Here is a 9,400-nt window from a genome sequence, read left to right as displayed (position 1 = left end):
GGAACAAGAAGGAAAATGGCGACCAGTCGCATTCCTCTCCAAAGCGCTATCAGTCACAGAGAGGAACTATGAAATCTATGACAAAGAACTACTCGCTATCATGCTGGCCCTCGAAGAATGGCGGCACTACCTAATCGGGGCTGTAGAAACTTTCGAGATCTGGACAGATCATCAAAACCTGCGATATTTCCGCCAACCACAGAAATTGAACCGGCGACAGGCCCGATGGGTTACGGAGTTAACCCAATACCAATATACCCTACACCACAAACCAGGCGTAGCCAATAAAAAGGCAGATCTGCTGAGCTGAAGGGCCGATCATGATCAAGGAGCAGGGGACAACGAGGGAGTCCTGATCCTTCGACCAGAGCACTTCCGTGCCATGATCATGCCCACGGAAGCTGAGATCCATGAGCAGATCAAAAGTGCGACCCGCAACCCTCACAAATGGGATCAGCGAATCGCTCCATCCCTAAACCATGAACGAGGACTAGTAATGGAGGAAGGGATGATCCGATATGACGGACGAATTTACATACCTCGAGAACACAGTCTCCGGGGAGAAATCATCGGACAGTTCCACGATCACGCAACAGCGGGACATCCAGGGGTAACAAAAACAAAGGAGTTGGTACTGCGGGAGTACTGGTGGCCAAAACTCGACAAGGACATCACCAGTTACGTCAAGGCGTGCGAAACCTGCCAAAGGGGAAAGTCGTCAAACCAACCCCGAGCCGCGCCCCTATATCCAAACGAAGTTCCCAGTGCCCCGTGGACTCACATATCAGTGGATATGATCACCGGATTACCGGAAAGTCAGGGGTATGACGCCATCATCGTTATTGTCGATCGCTTTTCAAAAGCCATCATACCCATTGCCTGCTCCACGGAACTTACGTCAGAAGGATGGGCCAAGATCTTACGTGACGAGGTATACGCAAAACATGGTATGCCGCAGGTTGTCATTTCGGACCGAGGCCCACAGTTCGTCTCAAAATTCATGACCGACCTCTATCGACTTCTTAATATCCGCCAAAACGCGTCTACGGCATACCACCCCCAGACCGATGGACAGACAGAACAGGTCAATCAGGAAGTCGAGAAATACCTACGGCTTTTTATCAACTACCGACAGGATGACTGGACCGAGTGGCTTGCGCTTGCCGCGTTCCAACACAACAATCGCATCCACTCAGCAACAGGGAGGACCCCTTTCTTCATCAACCACGGGCGCCACCCCCATCTTTCCCAGAAAACACAACTCCAATCCTCAACCCCAGCCTCCAAAGACTTTGCCAATACGATGCAAACAATACACTCCAAAACGAAAGCGGCCCTCGAAAAGGCGGCCAACACTATGAAAAAACAATATGACAAACACAAGAGACCGTCACACACATACAACGTCAGTGACCTTGTATGGCTCGACACAACCAACCTCCACCTCCCGCGACCCAAACAAAAGCTCGCCGACAAACGCACCGGTCCCTTCCTGATCCTTGCCAAAGTCGGCGCCTCTGCATACAAACTGAAACTTCCAAATTCATGGAAAATCCACGATGTGTTCAACGAGATCCTCCTGACACCCTTCATTGCACCCGCATTCCCTAACCAACAAAAACCATCACCACCACCTCCTATACTTGTCAACGACGAGGAACATTATGAAGTTGACCAAGTACTCAACCATAAATTATGAAAAGTCAAAGCAAAGGGAGGTGGCATGACGACCACCGTGGATTACCTCATCAGTTGGAAGGGCTACGGGCCAGAATCAAATCAATGGGTCAACGAGAAGCACATGTCTGCAGACCAAGCAATACGGGACTACGAACTATCCCTTAATTAAACCATCGGGACGATGGTCTTAAGCGGGGGGTAATGTTACGATTTATTTCCTTTCTTTTCCTTTTTACCCCTATTTATGCTGAGTCAGAAGGCACAAGACCATGAGAGGCTTAGTCAGCACAACTAAAAGTCTTCCATCGAGACACCATGACGGTCGCGCTCGACGACACAATCAGCCTTTTATGTACGATAGTGACGCTCAAGGACAACGAGCACAATGGATACAGACACACATAATAAGCAGTAGTATAATTAGCAGACGACTGTACAGTATTTAAGGACTGCAGCTCTCACTGGTATACCCCAGCTTCGAGCTAAAGTTTATTCACACCATTCTATCTCGAGTCTACTTCTGACCTTGAGTCACACTGTTTGGATATACATATAAGTGAACTCAGGTGATTCCTCAAAGTGCGAAGGAACATCTGTTTATCACGTGTATCAGTCCACGTGACGCTTGGGCTTAACAGCCATCCTCATCATTGTCAATCGATTCTCCAAAGTGATCATCCTGATTGCATGCTCTACAGAATTGACCTTGGAAGAATGGGCAAGAATCCTATGAGATGAGGTATACACCAAATATGGGATGCCTCAAGTAGTCATATCCAACCGAGGACCACAATTTGTCTCCAAATTCCTCGACAATCTATACCAACTCCTAAATATCAAATGAAATGCATCTACTGCATACCACCCACAAACCAACAGGCAGACAGAATGGGCAAACCAAGAAGTCGAAAAGTACTTGTGCCTGTTTATTAACTATCAACAAGATGACTGGGCTGAGTGGTTGGCACTAGCTGCCTTCCAACACAACAACCACATTCACTCAGCAACCAGTCAGACCCCATTCTTTGTCAACTATGGGTGACACCCCAATGTCACCCACTCCTCATGCCTCTGAACAACAACCCCTGCCTCTTTGAGTTTCACTGCTGACATGGCAAAAATTCATGCTGAAACCAAAACTGCACTCAAAAAAGCTGCAATGACAATGAAGACCCAATATGATAAACATCGCTGACCGGCACACATGTACTCCATTAACAATAAAGTGTAGCTAGACATAACAAACCTGCACCTTCTGCAGCCAAAAAGGAAGCTGGCAGACAAATGCACTGGCCCCTTTTCCATTATATGAAAAGTAGGAAATAGCACCTACAAACTCTGCCTCCCAGTCAGCTGGAAAATACATGATATTTTCAACAAAACCCTGCTCTCACCATATATCGCTCCTGCCTTTCCCAACCAGGAGAGACCCCTGCCACCTCCTCCTGACCTAATTGATGATGAGGAGCACTACAAAATCGACCAGATCTTAAACCACAAACTCTGAAAAATAAAGGCGAAAGGCGGTGGCATGACTACAACCATCAATTATCTTGTCAGTTGGAAGGGCTATAGACCCAAATCAAACCAATGGGTCAATGAAAAACAAATGTTGGCAGACGATGCAATACATGACTATGAATTATCCCTGAATTAAGCCATCAGGACGATGGTCTTAAGGGGGGGGGGGTAATATTATGATTTTCCCTTTCTTTTCCTAGTTTTACCCCTATTTATGCTTAGTCAGGATGCACGAGGATGTGGGAAGGCTTAGTCATCACAACTAGCCTGCCCATCATTTAACATAAACAACAATGCTCGATGATGCACAGACAACCTTTTATATGTGGTAACGATGCTCAAGGACAATGGGCACAATGGATACAAGCAGACACAATTAGTAGTAGTATTATTAGCATCATCTGTACAGTATTTAAGACCCACAGCTCTCGCTGGTATACCCCAGCTTTGAGCTAAAGTTTATATTCACCATTCTACCTCGAGTCTATATCTGACCTTGAGTTCCACCGATCCAGATATGCAATAAAGTGAACTCAGGTGATCCCTCAAAGTGCAAAGGGACACCTGTTTATCACGTGTATCTAGTCATGAGATGCTTGGGCCTAACATTATCACATTAGAATCCCTCTAACAAACTAAAAGTGTTGTGGGTGTATGTTGCTGTGGATGTGATCAGTGTATATTTCTATGCTGTGTCAGTTTCTAGCTTGCACACATAACCACCTGAGTCATTCTACCTGTGATTTATAAATATTCTAAGATATTTTTCAATTTTCTTATTAATCTGCTCTATCTGTCTATTCATCTGAAAGTGATACACTGGATGGTTTTTCAGTGATTCCCAGCAACTTATACAGTTCTTTGATAAACTGAAGTTGTTACATACATGCTGATAGCTTCTGCTTCACACTGACTTCAACTTCTAAGTCTATAATCTATAAAGCAACACTTTGCAGTCTATTAACCTCTGGCCACTGACCATGTGCTCACTTCATTTGTATTTTATTTATAATTTCATATTTCAATTTTACATATTAATTCTAGAATCCAATTTCAATAGCAAATAGACAGTGCCAGAGTCTATTGGATTCTGACTCAGAATTAGTTATCTCTAGTATATAAGCCTTGTATAATCATAGTAGATACTCAGCTTGAATATCAACTTGGTTTATCCTATACTTCATCCTCATCTCTCATCATCTTAAGTCTAATTAATATATTCTGTTCCATTTGGATTATTTTGATCCCTCTTTCCACTCTCTCTGTGGACTTCACTCCATATCCAAATCCTTTAGGTTTTGAGTCAAGGGTGACATTGCTAATAGCATCATCAAAGGCTATGCACTCCACTGGTCTCTGCCTGTGCAATCCAAAGCCTATTTATTGGCACATTCCTAATAGTATATTTGAACTCAACCTCTTGAGTCAATCTTTTTCCTCATCATGTTCATCATATTCACTCAACCTCCAGAAGCAGAATCTGAAAATGCCCAACCCAAATATATCTTCTTCATGGAGGATGTCATAGCCTCTACATTCAAGGAATATGCAGACCTGTTTTGATCAGCTTCCAGTGGAGAAAAATGCTCTCATAGGAAAATCTACATCTATTCTAGCTTTACTGCCCACTAATCTAACTTTGATGACTCTTCAAACCTCTTTGACATCACCAACAAATGCCATTGGGAAAACTCTATATACAGTTTTTAAAATAATTCAATAGCAGATTCCATATCTCTAGGTATCATTCACAGAAATAGAGATGATCTGAACTCTGATGGCAAAGGCAATGATGACACTCCTACTCACATTCTGTACTATCATAGACTAGATGGTACCTCATCTAATTCTCTCAGAGGCAATCCAGATGACTCCAGCAGACCCAGTCAATCAGATGGATCTGATGAATCTGATGGTTCCAATGGCTTCAGCAGCATCAGAAATAATAACACCTTCAATGAGCAACACATGATACAAAAATTCATAAACCTATTATGTGGGATTTCCATGTCTCTCAACAAATCTCAGCTTGCTGCAATCTGCACTAAGATTAAGGAGCTAAACACTTTTGATAGCTCTGACCTTCATCTCTTTCCTATCTGGCATCACACTAAACTAGTTTGAACCAGACATTCTCAACCCTAATCCATGGAACCTGCTAGCTCAGCAATTTTTCTATGCTACATTCATTGATGAACTCTGCAGTAATTTTGAGCCCTTCAATGCTATCAGAGATGCAAAGGATGCCTTAGAGCATCTCTGGATGTATGACAGAGACTGGATCATAAAGCACATGGTCCAGTTCAACCAGTACACTTTGCAAATCAGTTACAGAGACAACTCCTTGCATCATACCTTCTACTATAGCTTCCATACCTGCATTAAGTATGATATTGCCCATCATAGAAAGACTAACAATCTCTGTGATATGCATCTCCTTCCCAAGAGCTTGACACACACTACTGGACTCAAAAGACTGAGATTTTCCAGGAAAACTATAATAATAAGGCCTCTAGTACCTTCTCTAAATCAAAGTTCAAGAGACCCAGCACCTTCTCATCAGCCTCCAGTTCAGCTCTGAAATCCTCAGATTCCACCTCCAATCCTAAGCCCCATGTGAACAAGCTAAAAAAAGATGACCATCTTACTTACAAAGAAAAGAACTGCTACTTTCAGAACAATCTCTGCATGTTTTGTGGTAGTAAGCATAAGACTGAAGATTTCAGTAAGTGGAAGGCATCAGTCTCTGCTAAGGGTTGTATAGCTGAAGTTGAAGTTTATACCTCTAAGAAACTGGCTCTATCAGAGCTAGAAAACTAGAAAGCAATCCAGTATTCTCCATGTGAGATCAGGATTGCATTAATTCTATTCACACTCTAGAGGTCATCACCCTCAATGTGACATCTCTTTCCAACCACTCTCTCTAAATTTCTCACTCTGCTGAATGGCATTCTAGATTGGGATCCAAAGATTCTTCCATCTCTATCATTCTCTATTTTCTTATTTTTATTGACTCTAGTTCTAGCCACTTCTTTGTTAATATTAAGTACATAGCTGAGAATAACATTCTGAATAAACCCAGCTCTCCTATGCAACTTCATCTGTTTGATAGCTCTGATAGAAGCTGTATTTCACAAATCACAATTGTCTCTATCAGTTTCTCTTCTAGAAACACTTTCCTCACTGACTTCTATATCATCTGATTGAACTCACCTTGCAACTTTGTACTTGAATACAACTGGGTCTTCTGCTATAATCTGTTGATTGACTGGCCAGAAAACAGCTTTTCATTCAAATTCCCAAGATGCTACTTCCATCAGTTCTATGGATTTTGCCACATCTCTGAGACTTCTGTGCCCACTGAATAATAGTCTAGCTCCTTCTGAACCTTTTAGTTTTACTCTAGACTTCTGTGTCCACTGGACTCTAATACTCTAATCTTTTCTGAGCCTTCAAGCTCATCTTCAGGACTTCCACTCTCACTGGATATCAATTCAGCTTCATCTGAACTTCCTACTTCAACTCCAGGACTTCTATATCCATCAGACTCTGATAGTCCATCTCCTGGAGCTTCATTTTATTTCACATTCCATCTTGGTCACCAGCAGGTTCTGTTTCCATATAAGCCCATCTATTCCTATCCTCTCTGAGAATCTTTTACTATGAAAGTACACCCAAAGATGTTCATCATATCTGCTGCCACATTTGTCCAACTCTGTGCAGAGGATGATGCTCAGCAGTTTACACTACCAGCAGATCTTTCATCAGTGCCAGTAGAGTATCATGGTTTTGCAGATGTCTTCAGCAATACAGTCTCTGAGAATCCCCTTGAGTATAGATCATATGACCTCAATTTTAATTTTGAGGAAGTGTCATGATTTTACCCCTAATTACAACCTTCTGACACTTAATAAGCCCATGCTTATAAAAACCCAATAAATACCAACCAGGAGTCAGCCTCAGCCATGAAGAAACAAAGAGGAACTATGGATGATGATGCTATGATGACATAATAGCCACTCTCTATCCAGTGGCATATAAAAGACAGGAGGAAGCAGGATAATAGCAGTTGCTATTCTATGCACTCAATATAATAAAGAACTGTGACACCTGGGGAACTTGCCATAGCAATGAGTCAAAGAGTGGAAAATGACATATCAAAACATGGCACAGTCATTGTCATTAAAATAATGGGAAAAAGGAATGGCAACAGGACAAAGACCATGAAGGAGACAAAAGGCATTGAACAGTATTTAAGATAGTGTTATGATTTTTCTCTTTTTCCCATTTTTTTCCCAGAATTAACTCCTATTTGTACTTAGTCAGAGTGGCTAGATCAGCACTTAAGACCATGGGACTGGCTTAGTCATCACAACAAGCCCAGTCAGTCATTGTCTTTCAACACAACAGCATTGCCTGACAATGCTCAATGATACTATTGTAGACAGTAACAACACTCAAGGACAACAAGCATAATAGCCAGCACAGACATAATAAGTAGGAATATTTATAGTAGCACCATGATATGTATATAAATAGGACAGCTTTCACTGGTATAACTCCAGCTTCAAGCTAAAGTTTATTCATACTCATTCTACTCTTGAGCTATTCTCTTATATCTTGAAGCACTTCAATCATAGAAGCACATCAAGTGGACTCTAGCAGAAGGCTCAAATGTAAAGTCATGCCAGTTTATCACATGTTCCAGATCATGTGTGGCTTGAGCCTAACAGATAGTAGAATACAACTATGTACCCCAGTCTCAAGCTAAGGTTTAATACATCTACTAAACTCTCTGACCACCTGATGTGAATACTCTTGCTCACAATGACAGACTATGTCTATCAGCCCTGTCCCTTCATTTCTTCCACCAAAGTCCTTATTGCTTATCTCATCATTCTTATCATACTTCTATATTGACAACAACTCCAGAATCAGAACTAGAACCCAGAATCAGACTCTGGTGGAAACAGTGCCAGACAGTTGTAGAGTGTTTGGTAGTTGCCTAACAGAAAGGCACTTCTCTGCTGCTTAGTTCCATCTACTCCCTCTCAGAATCTGAACTCAAGGCCTTATATGAGTTTATTGATGATAGTCTTTGCAATAATTTTATTACTCTCTCCTGTTCTCCATATAGAGCTCCAGTATTCTTTGTCAAGAAAAATACTGGTGAAATCTGACTGTGCATTGACTACTGTGGCCTTAACAAAATCTCTAAGGAGAATCTCTATTCTCTTTCCCTCATTTCTGATCTCCTCAACTACACTTGCTCTATGTGCATCTACACCAAACTTGATCTTTGATATGCTTACTGTCTCATTTGCACAGCTGAAGGTGATGAATGAAGAACAGCCTTCCAAATCTGCTGCAGCTTCTTCAAATAATGTGTCATGCCCTTTAAATGGGCTGAATGAGCAAACTGGACACATCAAAGTCAATCTCTTCACATTACAAGAATCCAAGATCATCAATATAATTACAATGCATGGACATCTGGCATGTATCAACTGAACTGACTTTTAGGTGATATTAAAAAGAAATTATCCATAGAATATAAAAATGATTGTATATGCTGGAATTTATACCATGGAGCAGTGGACCATGTTGTGAAGAAACATAATTCTCCAAGCAACAGACCTGAAACCTTGTCTCTCAATTCATTGTCAAGAGATAGTGCAGGAAGAATATTTGAAGATGTTGGAGTTTTTATTATTCTAATATACAGATATACAATCTAAAATCATAGGTGAGTCAGAGAATCTGTCATTTGCTGAAGGATATCATCATATCTGAGTTAATCTGCTGAGCTTATATAGGCTCAATAAAATATAAAAAGAAGAATTACATATTTTCTGTATTAAATAAAAGACAGTTAAGATATAGAGGCAATTCAGTGGGCAGAAGGGATGGAAAAAGACAAGGAGAAGAAAGAATGATCAGGTGATTGAAATATTGCACTAATGGAGGATCTCATGCACATCTTATATAACAACTTTGTTGCTCTGCACCTTCTTTTTGTCAACTTTTTAGTTTCTATTAGATGCTAAATTTTCATTTCTGTTATGCTCATTGAATATCTACATCATTTACTACTGTGTGAAAGCTGCAGACTGTTACTAGAAAGGAAGATAGTCTAGAAATTTTTGTTTTTTTTTGGTGGGGGCTATCAGAGAGGTGGTCCAGCAACATAGTTGCTTCC

The sequence above is a fragment of the Guyanagaster necrorhizus genome (genome assembly GCF_019112545.1).
Source record: "Guyanagaster necrorhizus MCA 3950 unplaced genomic scaffold BT62scaffold_20, whole genome shotgun sequence".
NCBI classification, from domain to species: domain Eukaryota; kingdom Fungi; phylum Basidiomycota; class Agaricomycetes; order Agaricales; family Physalacriaceae; genus Guyanagaster; species Guyanagaster necrorhizus.
This window is presented reverse-complemented; position numbering follows the sequence as displayed.